The sequence below is a fragment of the Ceratotherium simum genome, chromosome 22 (genome assembly GCF_057802395.1).
Source record: "Ceratotherium simum simum isolate JZ-2026a chromosome 22, ASM5780239v1, whole genome shotgun sequence".
Classification (NCBI taxonomy): Eukaryota; Metazoa; Chordata; class Mammalia; order Perissodactyla; family Rhinocerotidae; genus Ceratotherium; species Ceratotherium simum.
This window is the reverse complement of record NC_141921.1, coordinates 1,999,219-2,013,148: the sequence shown is the minus strand read 5'-3', so window position 1 is coordinate 2,013,148 and position 13,930 is coordinate 1,999,219. Positions and strand designations below refer to the sequence as shown.

The following is a 13,930-nucleotide window of genomic DNA, read 5'->3' as shown; positions in this document are numbered from 1 at the left end:
GTGCTGCTAATTAAAAGTGTTAGGAAGGGACATCCATCCACCAGTCTGTGATTCATTCAGTATTATCCCTGGTAAACAAGAAATAGATATTGGAATGAACGCTTCTAATTTGTCAAAAGAATAGGCGTTTTCAATTGTGTCTTCCTAGCTGCCTGTGTGAAGTACATAATTCAGTGTTGCCATCATTTAAAAGTTTAGGAGCTCAAAATAATAGTACCTGCCCCTTAAGCTCGTAAATCTCTAAGCCTGTTTCCTATGTAGAAAAATTTATCTCACACACGGCAAGACTTGACTTTAGTTTCCACAACTGAGAATGGTTCCTTCTGTTGGTAAATACATTGAAACAGGGGCATTTGAGAAGGGAGAGCTAACATAGTTGTGTTTAAAATCAAACCAATCTGAGACAACCTATTAGGAGAGGCTAAAATCTGGGCGGGAAAACTTAAGGCTCCTAATGACATTTATTAAGTACTAAAGAAAAGAAGAAAGAGAATCAATATTCTCTTTCTCTAACTACAAACACAAAGTAGACCAGAGAAAAGCCACGCTAAGCACCAGTTCCCAAAGGCTCCATGAACCCTCTAGGGTGTTTTAAGAAGGAACACCAAGCACAAAAGCCATCACTTCAAGAGGACGGAGAGACATTTGTGAGTGATTTTCCCAGAAAGAAAGATTTTCCTCATACCAGCAAGCCAACCAGCCTCAAATATTTACCTTTGTGTTGTGCAAGAGTCCCTCAATCATGAAGACTTAGAGCCACGTTCACCACCATGTCTTGCTGAATGCTGAAAACAAATAAAACACAGTATTAAAAAAAGTAATTGTTTAATGGTCTTGTTTTTCTTCCCTCTCTTTCATTCAAGAAACATTTACTAAGTTCCTACTATACACCAGGCACTGGAAATACAGAGATGGATTAAACAAAACACCACCCACAAAAAAATCAACAAATACAGCTCATTGTAAGCACTGGGCAAGAAGTGGTGCACAATACTTCTTAGGTAGGAGAGACTCAGGATATGTTTGTGTGTTTGTGGGTGTCTCTTCCTGGGACACGTGTGCACACACTCACGTACACGGAAGCGTGTAAGAATTTTCAAAGAACTTCCCCATATTCATAATTCGTCTGACTCTCTTAAAGGCTTGAGCTCTTGCCTTGAGATCAGTAAAGAAGAGGACACTGGAGCAAATGTCAAGAGTCTTAAAAGGGATCATACCCTTCAATCTGTAATTCACCTTCAGGATTCCTTCTCAAGGGAACAATCATGAACGCAGGCCATTATTGATGCACAGATTGTCAACACAATGTTATTTGTAAGAGGGAAACAACCAATAGAAGAATGATCAAGTGAAAGTTAGTATTGCTACATAGAATAATATTATGCACATATAAAAATAACCTTAAAAATTTTCAGGATATGGGAAAATATGTGTAATATAACAAAATTACTTATAAAGTTTGAGTTCATCCATGTAGAAGTTGGTCTTAAAAGCCATGCCAACTGTTAACAGTAGTTATCTCTTTGTAGTATGATTGTAAGTTTTTTTCTGTTGTTTCTTTATGCTTTCCAAATTTTCCACAAAGATCATGCATTATTTTTCTACACAGAAAATAAACACACAAACAGAAGTTCAACCGCCACGTCACCATTTCTGGGCCACTTCCCACACAGCCCCCTCTTTGACTGGGGACTCCGTGTTCCATGCTCCCCCAGCAATAACTCCGTTCCGAAGGTAACACTGTGCTGGAATTGTCTGTCTCCATCTCCACCTCCCTCTAGTTGTGAGCTCCTGAGGAAGTTATCACGCCTTTTTAACCCTTGCTTTCTGTGAACCTAGCCCAGAGATGAGCTCATAGGCATCACTCAACCAACATTTGCTGCATAAAAGAAGGAATGAGTGAGTGAAGAAATGAATAAAAGACAATAAATGGAACTGACTTGACAAAAATTGCATTAAGAAAATTGTTCATTCAAAATAATCAGCGACAATGAAAGTTAAGTTCCATTTGGATTCACAGAAGATAGAAAAAGATGGAAAGCAGAGAGAGCAATTTTTCAGATAAGACAGTGAAACTGAGAAAAAAAAAAAAAAAAAAGAAAAAACCCAACATAATGGAATATCACAGCCTACTGATCTTCCAATGTATTCCAAGACCAAGAATCTGTTTAAGGCGGGAATATTTATCTAGTAACAATATCCCATTACAGAAACCAAATGATTTTACATGTTTGGAGTTACACATACAAAAACTGAGTAGATACTTGTTATTAGTTTTAGTCAGCAATAGCTGGTTGACTCTTTACTCAAGGAAAAAAAAAAGCTTACAGATAGATTAGTGTAATGTTTTATACCAATTCAATTTAGTTTATTCTAAAACTGGTGAAATATAGCCAGAATATTAATTTACAGGTATAGTTCTCTGGTGGTAGATCTAGTTTGAATCCCATCTCTGTCTTTCAAGAGCTGGGTAATCTTGGGCTAGTTATGTCACCTCTCTAAGGCTCAGTTTTCTTACATATAAAATGGGATAATAATAACGCCAACCTGATAGGGTTATTGCAAAAAACAAATAAAATGAGAGAAAGCATGGCATTCAAAACAGGCTTCAAGCTCATGCCTGTTTATATCAAGACCTGGAGCTCTTAAACATACACCAGTCTGCTTTTTATTATGTGCCACGAAGTATGCTAAGCTCTGTACAGATATTATATCATTTCATCCTCATAATATTTGCTATAAGGAGGTACTATTTTTCCACTTTATAATCCTTTTTATTTCTGTAATATCGGTAGCAATGTCCCTTCTTTCATTTCTGATTTTAGTTGAGTCTTCTCTCTTTTTCTTAACCAATCTAGCTAAAGGTTGTAAATTTCGTTCATCTTTTTTGTAGAACCAACTCTTGGTTTTGTTGATTTTCTCTATTGTTTTTCTATTCTCTGTTATTTTTCCACTTTAAAGATGAGGAAACTGATGCCCAATTTTAAACAGTTATTAAGTGTCTGAGTCAAGATTTAAACCCAGAATGTCTGGTTCCAGAGCCTATTCTCATCGACTGTTCTGAAAAGAAGGCAGCAACTCTGGGTTTGCCCCCAGTCTTTGACTCACAACAACATTTAGTGTACAGTTTTGCTAGTTACACCACTTTATTTGACATGCTGTGGCTTGAAGTTTATTCCCTGGTAGTTACACTTAAGTACCCTCCTATTTCTTTTCTTGTTAAATATTTCAAGCGTGAAGTTGAGTATAGACATAATTATAACCAAAATCTATGTACTACCACCCAGCCTGGTCAGATATTATTATTCTGTCATATTTGCCTCAGATCTTTTCTTTTTAAAATAAAACATTATAGATATAAGCAATTAATTCCTAATTCCTTGAGTTCTTTTCTAATTCCACAAAGATAACTAGTCTCCTAAATTTTCATGTGTGTTTTTCTGCTTCTAATACAAAATTGCATCCAGAAACAATATATAGCACTGTTTTGCATGTTTTAGAACTTTGTTTAAATGGTATCCCACTGCAGGCATCCATCTGAGGCCTACTTATTTTGTTAAATATGTTTTAAAGATTTTGCCACTTTGATAGAATTAAATTCTTTCATTTTAACATTTAGATAGTATTTTACCATACGTTTATATTCTGACGTAAGCATTCATATTGATGGACATTTGGGCTGTTTCCAAATTGTAAGAATACAAATAATGCTTCAATGGACATTGTTCTACTCCTTGGGCACCTATGTGTGAGATTTCTCTATGGACTTGCTGGGCCGTAGAGTATACACATCTTCAAAGTTATTAAATGTAACAAATTGCTCTACAAAGTGGCAGTAGCAATTTATACTAATTCAGCATTAGTTCATATCATTACCAACATTTGGCATTATCAGACTTTAAAATTTTTCCAATCTGATGGAGATAAAATATCTTGTATTTTAGCATGCATTTCTCTAATTACTAGTAAGATCAAACATTGTTTTATTATACATTTTTATATTAGGTTTCTTCTGCTTTTTATATGCCCATTTTTCTACTGAGTTGTTATAGGAAGGAGACAACACACACTAAGAAAATAAGAAAGTAAAACACCTAGTGTGTCAGATGATCATATGTGTCATGGAAAAGCCTACCAGCACAGAAGGCGAATGAAGAGTGCTGGGGTGGAAGTTCAATTTTAAATAGGGTAGTTAGGAAAGACCTTACAAGGAAGGACATTTAGCAAAGTCCTAAAATTGGTGTGGGCACAAGCCATGGGAAGAAATAGCAAAATGGTACAATGGTAATATTTGATCAAGATATGTAGTGGTCCGTAGGGATTTGTTAGAATTATGTTCTATACTAATTTGTATGCTTTGGATACAACTCTTTTGCAGTTATATATGTTGCAACTATTTTTCCTAGTCCAAAATTTGTCTTTTTATTTTGTTTATGGTGACATATAAAACTTTTTAAATTTTAATGTAATCAAATATATTAGTACTTCCCTTAAGGCATGTGCTTTTTTTTGTTTTATTCAATAAATCCTTTCCCGCCCCTGGGTCATAAAGACATTCTCCTACAGTTCTTTCGAAAGTTTTGAAAGTTCTGCCTTTTGCATTTAATCCACTTGGAATTGATAGTCTTTACATGATGTCAGGTAGGATTCAATAAATTTTCTGTGTAGATATGCATTGTCCTTGTACCATCTATAGTCCATTTAGTCTATGATTTCTGCATGGATTTGTAATGATGTATCTATCACGTACAAAGTTTCCAATCAGTATCATCTGTTTTTGGGCTCTAGATTTTATTCCATTGGTCTAGTTTTCTATTCCTGTGTGCAAATACCCATACTATCTTAATTACGACAATTTTATCTTAAATTTTCACAGTTAGTAGGGCCTATCTATCTGTTCATTTGCCCATCAATCCATCCATATATCCATATGTACACCTCCATCCATCCATCCATCCATTCATCATTATTCATAAATATTTGTGGAGAGCCTAACTGTGCCAAATGCTGGTTTGGTCACTGGGGATTTAATAACAAATGAAACAGATATTCCTGCCATCATGGAGCTTACATTCCAGGGGATGGAGACAGACACTAAACAAATAAGTGATAAACACAGAGTACGCCAGATGATGATAAGTGCCATGGAGAAACATGAAGCAGGAAGAAAGGATCCAGCACATGCCAGCACCTGACATGACACATAAACTGAAAAATCTAATGGGACAGGAATCAACTTCTTTTAAATACACACCAGACATTTAGAGTTCGCAGAAAAATTAAAAATGCGCTTGCTTGGAATCCAGCAATAGTTTAAACTTTGGGTGAAGAAGCTCTATCCCTGAGGGATGGTCTTGTCTTTGCCAGGCTGTGACCACATGGGATGGTGTATTTTAGTCACCTAGAAGGAGGGGTCTAGGAACACATGCACTCTGCCTGGTCCTTTCCTGTGGCCTGACTCATGACACAGGTCTCGGATCAGAATGAGACTGCAGTTTGTCAGCTGGACAGTGTGGAAGCCTGGAAAAGTTTCTGCTTCTGGAGGCCTAGGAATAAGCTCAGAGTTCTCAAACACGGCTCCCTCAAAACACCAATATTTTACAAGCTGTCTGCAGGTGTTATATGGTTAAAATGGAATAAACACTATCTTTGCTACCTTCCCCAATTCATAGAGTAAAAAGCCAATGAACAAGCTTTTTAAAGTTTGTTTGTTTTACCCCAGTTTTCACATCCTTGGCAGTTATCACTACTAATCTGATGAAATTTAGTATAGTTTCTTATTAACACAATGGGCTCTGTATGACTCTGGACAAGTTATGTCACCTTTCTGAACTTCAGTTTCCTCACTTTAAGAGGGGGTAATAATACCTAGTTGCAGGCTTCTTGTGAGCACTAAGTACTACATGGAAAGACCTTACTATAGTGACTGGTATGTGGTAATCATGGCAGGCCTTATAATTAGAATTGTTATAAAAATAATTCTAGGTATTGGCCAAAGATCTCCAAGACATGTTCATGTCCTGGTATCTGCCTGGGTCTAGAAGCCCAGGCTCTCTGGGGCCTGTTCCTATCTGAGCATATAGAGGGTAAATATATGAATTAGGAACAGAAGTCCCAGTTCTGGCACCAGCACTTTATCATCACCAACACACGAGGACTACCTGTGTCCCAATGAGAGCCACCACATGTAAACAGCAACATGTTAGGGTTACCTTATTTGTATATCCCTCAAAACTCTACAGCCAATGGGACGGGAGTAGCAGAGCTGGCGTTTATACTAATTATATCTAGGATCAACACATTAGGGTTTGCTAATTTGCATACATCCAATCATAGGAAAGATAACACTCCTAGGGGAACCAATCACAGTAGGGAAGCCCCACTACAGAGTGCCAGGGTCCCGAGCCTGTACAGCTCCCACTGCAGGGGCCTGTTGACCCTCCTCTCTCCTCATGTTCCAGCCAGTCTCTGGCCAGAGGTCTGGAACTTGTTCTGACAAGAACCCTCATGCCAGATCCAATCCACAGTGACGGTTTAGCTGCAGCCAGGACAGTGACAGCATCCATACCCACAAGGCAACTAGTGGGTCAGCAGAGGCACCACCTCAAGGTTAGGGTACTGTGACCTTTTACCTGTGGAGTGTTAGTAAGTATTAATAAGAGAGAAGGTTTAGTCAAGAGAGGTTAAATACTTTTATGTTGGATACTTCTTTGCTATATTGAGTAATTCCATAATAAATATAGATAATTGGAAAAAGTCATCTCCGGTTGGGTTCTGTTTATTACATCAAAGACAGCAGATGAATATAACATAGTTCTCGGGTCTTAGACCCCCAGTAGCTTTGACAGACTGATTCACTTATTCATTTATCCATCCATCCATCCACTCATCCATCCATCCATCCATTCTTTCATTCAACAAATGTTTATTGAGCCCTCTTATATCCAGACACAGTTCTAGGCCCTGGTGATATTAATGATGCTCACAGTCAACTGAGGACAGACAAGTAAACAATGACTACAGACTATGATTAATTCTATAGTAGAGATAAGTACTGGCTGTTAGAAAAGCACAGATGGGGGCGACCTTAAAGGGAAGCCAATGTACTTCACTTCAAAGCCAGTTTGAAAAAACAAAAACAACTTTGGCACTATTGCCCCATTTGCTCCAATTCCTCTGGGTCTTCTAGCATCTCTCCCACTCTTGCTTCTGCATCTTGCAATGTTCCTGTGTCCACTGTCTTTATACCAATCTCCCTGTCCTGCTCCTTGCTTTGCTCTTGGTCTTGATGGATTATGGGTCTCTTCAGCTGTGACTTTCAGCATTTCTATACACATAGCTTTCCCTCTTTCTCTGGAAATTCTCGTTCTGGGTACTTCAGGTAACACACTAGCCCAGTTCTGGTCTCTGGGAGCCTCATGCCCACCTCTTTAAGCCAAATGAAGCAGGCTGTCTCTTGAATGAATTCTGGGGAGGCTCCTGGGTAAAAGGTTCCTTTGCCCTAAGACCTGACATCTCTGGATGCCCCCTGGAGGCACCAGTACCCAGCATATGGCTGCCTGCCTGTGTGTCTGATGGCTGAAATTAAGGGCAGCAGGGCAGAAAGAGGATCTGCTGACACCACAGTTAGACAAGCTTGCACCGAGGCTGTAAAACACCCTTAGTGGAGCACACCAGTAAATTGTCCCACTAATTAGTTTATTATTTCATTTGAGAGATCAAATACATAAATAAAATTAATAAACCCTGCAAAATAAGTACATCACTGGAAATAAAAGTATTTCTCAGGTCATTGACTTAAACACAGACATTACATGCTAGAATAATGTTAACACAAGAAAGGCAAATCATGCTGCTTTGCTGGCTGGAATGTACCAGTGGCAGCTGGAGGTTGAGGAGGGGGTAGGTGGTGAGCCTTGGGATGGGCCAGAGAATGTAGATGGTGTTCTCTACTCTGTCACTACTTAACACGTGACCTTGAACAAGTCACAGTCCTCCCCACCCCAACCAATGAGCTTGTTTACTTGAGAGTACAATAAGGGGGTTGAAGTATTTCTGAGGTTTATTCCAGCTATGATAGTTCATGATTATAGGAATCAGATGAAAACCAAACCTGGGTTTTTATGAACTTAGTCAACAAATAACACACAATGAAAATGAAATGAAATCTGAGAACCCATTATAACATTCTGGTATGGATATAAGAAATTGGAGAGATCTTAGATGTAACATCTAACCCAAACTTCTCCTTATAAATGAAGGGAAAAGAGGACAGAGCTTGCATTCATTGAGGACCTATTATATACCAAAAACTATGCTAAGGACATTCTCAGATCAACCCCAAGAAACATAAGCTCAGAGAACAAATAAAATGTGGCTAAATCCACACAGAGAACAGCAAAACTAGGTTTCCTACTCCCTAGACAAAGGCTTTTCCACCAAACTGTGTTTGATTGTTCAGCCTCTTCTTGGGACTCCAGGCCAGGTTGCTCAGGGCCTAGCAGCTCGCTGGACTCTTGAGAGATACCACGGGTGGCGGGCCCTATGTGGTGCCCCTTTCGTACATCATTCACACAAGTACAGATGGCAAAAGGAATAGTGCAGTAGAGATGGAGAGCCCAGCTCTGGTGACCGCTCCCAGACATCAAAGGACATGATGTGTGCACTGCTCCCCGCTTTAGGACTGAAGCACGCACTCCCTGAAGACTGGTAGTGTTGACCTCTGACAGCCTGTAGCTGAGTATCTGCTTTGCCTATTGCCTTTGGGTGAACATCACCTCCTCCCCCAGGAGAACAGCCCCTTCCTGGGGACAATCCCCATCCAATGACCGGCAGTGAGGGGGCGGATATAAAAGCCTGGTCCTTGCTTCCGTTTGGAACCACTCTGCAGGGCCATCCCAGCTTCAGAGCTTCCCATGGAATTGGCTGAGGCCTTTGCTGTGACTGCATCCTTGTTTAGCTCCTCCCCTCTGACCAATCCTGATTCTTTACTCCCCAGTAAATTTCCTACATGCAAATCTGTCTCAATGTTGGCTTCCTGGGAAAGTTGACTGGAAGTGCTGTGAAATTTTCAAAAAGTACCATACAGACAAACAATTCAACTCAAGTAAAGAAATAATAAGAAATGATGGTGAATTTGTACGGAATAAGAAACTTGGAAACAAATCCTTCCCCAGGATGAGACTTATGGTTTGGATAGTCTGGGCAAAAAACAGGTGCAGGTAAAGAAATTGTCTCACTCTGTCTAACGGTGCCCCTGTCAGGGGAGATTGAATGCAGAGGCATCAGTGAAGGCAGGGAGGCAGGTTGCTGCTGGGGCGGGTGGGAGGCACTGTGGTGCAGTGGAAAAGACAGGAGCTTTGGGGCCAGAAGGAGCTGCAGTTATATCTTGACTCGCCCTGTGAAACCTTGTCCATGGTACTGAACCTCACTGAGCCTCAGTTTCCTTAACTGTAAAATGGGGATAATCCCTATTTGCATGACTTTTCTGACCGTCTACCCCTGCTTTGGCACCATCTATAGTGAACCTCTCTCTAGAATTATCCCCTGAGAGAAAATGCTGCAACTTTTCAAGGTCACGGTTTCACATACAAGGTCTTAAAATCTCTTTTGTGTGGCCCCTGGTTTGTCTCTGAACTCACTAGAGGACTGTACAGTAGGCTTCTGGTGGAGGGTAGTGATGAAAGAAAAGGCCCTGGTGAATTTTACCCTCAGGAATGGAAGGAATGAGGGGGCTTAAGGGTGACTGCAAAGATTAAATATCCTGAGGCTTGGAGAACATCTAGTCTCTCTCAACTGCCATAGCCTGAGAGCTAGACTCCTAGAAGGAAGTCAGAGAGATTCCTGGCATCTTAAGGGATTTTTTTTTTTTTTTTTAGTGCTCTCCCTGTCCTGACTTTTTTGATTTAAAGCAAAACAGATCTATTGGCTAAAAAAGCTCTGTCCAGAGATTGTTACATCACTCACTAGTTTGGTACACACACATATATGGAAATGAGAAACCACTCTCTAGAATCATGTACAAAATATTATGGAAGCAGAGTATATTTAACTGTACTCTGTAAAGTAACATTTAACAGAGTGCATTTAATGTTAGCAGGAACATTTAACCTCCGTTGGTAGACCTGGGGCAGAGAGACAGAGATGGCTTCCTAAGGGAGGGACTCTCTAGCTGAATTTTATAGTTGGGAAAGAGACTAGTGCAGTCCAGACGGGGAAGGGCATAGTGCAGTCAAGAAGGAAGGACGTGCTCAGTGTGACTGCACTCAAGAGTCAAAGGATATGGTATGTCTACAAATAATCTACAGGAAATGCAAGGCTGGGGGAAAAATCATTTGATGTTCATCCTTGACTGTTATATTGACATTCCAACTTCTTTCTGTTTTTCCTCTGCCAATATTTCAAAATCACTTTGCAATTTGGACTACTATGTTTGGTACTGAATTCAACCCTCTTCAGCACTTGAAGAAAATATCATTATATCTTAAAGGTATATATACAGAGGCTCAGAGATAAGAAGAGACTAGTCCAAAGTCACACAGTAGTAAGAGGTCAAGATGCAATTCAAAGGACTTCTGACCTCAGATCATCAAGTTTTTCTACTAAACATCAGTAACCGAAACATTTATGACTCATTTTTTCCCCACTACACTGTACAAAACCCTTTGTTAATTACATATTTTAAATTATTTATGGTAATGAGAGTTGCATATCTTTCCCTCCCAATATTTTCTACCATATGATTTAAAAAACCACAACTCATTGTTCAATGTTGAATAAAAGGAATATTAAGATATATCTTAGGCTATATCTTAGGCTATATCACAAACAGCCACTACTGGGGTTAATTTATATTATTTTGTAGTATGCACATGATTAATCCTCCTTAATATGAAATTCTTCTCCGTAGGGCGCTATGCACAATTTTAAAAGGGCTAATTAAAATAAACAGGAGCTGGAGAGACCAAAGGCTGCAACCAGAACTTGTGCTCTATTCTCAAAGGTCAGTTTTCCATATTAATATCAATGCAAGCAGAAGTAGATAGGATAGGAGGGAGTAGAAGTAAAATTCACGCTGAGGTCTTAGAGTCCAAGAGGAGACAATATGGAGTAGTGAGAACCATACTCCTTTGGAGTGAAATAGAGATCCTTTCTGCAATCTCTGCTCTGAGGACTAGAACAAGCCCTCCACCATTCTGAAGCTCAATTGCCTCTTCCACAAAATGAGGCTGCTTTGGGATTAAATGAAAGAATGGATGTCAGCAAGGGATCAGTACATGGAAGCATTTGGTAGATCCTGGACCCCATCAGCGGGCCAGCCACTCCATCCCCACGGAACCTTCCGAGGGAGGCTTGTTATCTCCGCCTTGCAGCTGAGCAAAATGAGGCTCCGAGGTCAGGAACCTGCCCGAGTCCCACAGCAGGTGAGCGGGGAGGTGACGCTGGACGTTGGTCCAGCTGACCCCCACCTCTGGACCAGAGGCTCAGACTCCTTCAAGGCCACCACAGCAGAGCCAGCTGGGACCCCTCACCGAGCCCCTGGCCACACTGTGGTGGGGGAGGGAGGGGTGGCCGCTGCTGACTGCCTTCAAGCTCTGACTCCACGTTTCCACTCCACCACTACCAAATGGCTACCACTTCCACATCTTCAGTCGATCTGGAAAATACGGCTTTGTGGGAGCAAAGACAAGTTGATGTAGACAAAGCCAAGTGTTGATTTTTTGTAAACTAAATTTTCTCTAGTATATTTTGTAAAGAAGCCATATATATATGTATTTAACTAACTCTAAGACTTATAAACTGTGAACTATCTGCTCTGGAAATTTAGGCTCCTGCCACATTGGAGACATATTTATCTTTCCTTTCCAACACATGCATAGCTAGGTAAATTGCTTCTTTTAAATTATTTCAAGTACTATGTAAACATTTACAACTTTAAGCCAAAGATAAATCCCATGCCATAAACGTAAGACACAGGTTTGAAGGGTAATTTGGAAATATATAATAAAAGCCTTAAAATTTGGTTAAACCTATGACCCACTTTTAGAAATTCTAAATAAATAATTATGGATATGTCCAAAGATTCAGCCATAAAGATGTCTATGCATCTTTATAACAGTGAAATATTAGAAATAAGGAGATTAAACAACAGTGGTTTGGATAAATAAATTTTATCTATTCATATTATGAAGCCATTAAAATGATAATGAAGAAGAATATTTAATACCATTAAAATAAACCCTTAACATTTTAAGTGAAAAAAAACCAGGACAGCAGCACGTACAATATGAGACTATTTTTGTAAAATGTGCTTAAATGTACAAGAAAAAGATGAAAGAAAATGCCTCAAATGTTGTGACTAATTATCATAAGTGTGTGGGAGAAATTTATTTTCTTCTTGTTTATTTGCATTTCCTAAAATTTCTACCATAAACATTTATTTTTATTTTAGAGGGTACTGACCCTCTCAAATTTATATTAAAATACATTCCATAAAAAACATGGAAACACAAACAACATTCTGGAAAAACATATTTGTATAGAAATATTTGACAAATGCAATATGTTTATTCTATAAAAAGCTAAGCAAATTGATAAGAAGACTATATTGAAACCCTAGTAGATAAACGAGGGAAGGACATAAATAAAATAATTAATACAATGAATCAATAGGTATATGGAAATATTCAAGTTTAGAAGCAATCAAATACATGTTAATTAATAAAATATGGTGGCTCTTTAGACCTATTAAATTAGCATAGTTTAAATAAAAAGAGACAACTGCTTAATAATCAGTGCTAGTGAGGAGAGAAATCAATTTTTGCACACATTATAAGTAGAAGTTTAAAATGGTACAATATTTTTGTAAAATGCATGAACAATGTATTAGCTGATAATCATTTGTAATTTTTGACTAAATGAATGATTCTACTTTTGGGAGTTATTTAGAAATCACTCTAAACAGAGAATCTATATTATGAACAAAAATGTTCAGTGCAGTGTTATTTATGACAGGATAATTGGAAACAAAGGCCTATCTGTGGGAGAGAGAACAACATTTTCATTACAGAATAGTAGTTAGCTATTAAAGCAATATTTAAAAATGCTACATAGTGAAATGAAATATGTATGCTTTTTAAGTGAAAAAGCATGACTCACAACAAATATGTGTGCACACTCAAACACACACACACATACACACACACTCATTCACTCATTTACAGAAATACAACCTGCAAGGAAATATACCAAGAATTTTTAATGGTTTAATCATTGGATTATAGAATTGACTTTTTCCTTCTGTCTTTTTTTTTCCTGTGTGTGTGTGTGTGTCTGTCTGTTTGTCTGTCTGTGTGTGTTTCAAATTTCCTTTAATGAGTATGGGTTAGTTTTATAATGTAGAAAACCCCCTCCATGAAATAAAAATAGAAAAAAATTTTGATCATCTTGTGCCCTTAGGAAAGTCTAAAGGAGCTCACCTTCAATGTAGAGAGAGCTGGAGGAACACTTGCCCATTTAACTAAGTTAAGAGAGTTGCTAGAGGAAAACAAAGCCATAGAAGTTACAGGTAGTTTGCAATCAATTTAAAGTCTGGTAAGTGTCTTAAATCAATTTTATGGGGAACATATTCATCTGTAGAAAACCATGCACGGAAATAGGAAGATAAATTATATTTCTTTATCTATTAAATGTGTGCTTAGGGAAAAAAAAAGGAGGATGGTGACCGTAATGAACGGAAAAGGCATTCGAATAGGATATCACAGCCCACAGGCATAATATAATTCATCACTGTTCTCCTATTGACTAATTTAGATCTGGAAAACAAACCAGGGTTATGTGTGCGGGGCCAATAAAGTTAGAACTGGCCATGGAGCTTCCTAAGAAACAGGCCTTCACTTGGATGCTTGTTGGCTGGACAACAGAAACTGGG

General features: G+C 38.7%; 1 long non-coding RNA gene across 3 annotated transcripts in view; it reads right to left on the bottom strand.

The window, feature by feature from the left end:
* LOC147914038 (uncharacterized) overlaps positions 1 to 13,930 on the bottom strand; it is a 343,556-nt gene that overhangs the window by 77,459 nt on the left and 252,167 nt on the right. For all 3 annotated transcript variants that reach the window (XR_015555726.1, XR_015555725.1, XR_015555727.1), the window contains exon 3: positions 715 to 785. This is a non-coding gene — a long non-coding RNA (uncharacterized LOC147914038). The remainder of the gene's footprint in view (positions 1 to 714; positions 786 to 13,930) is intronic.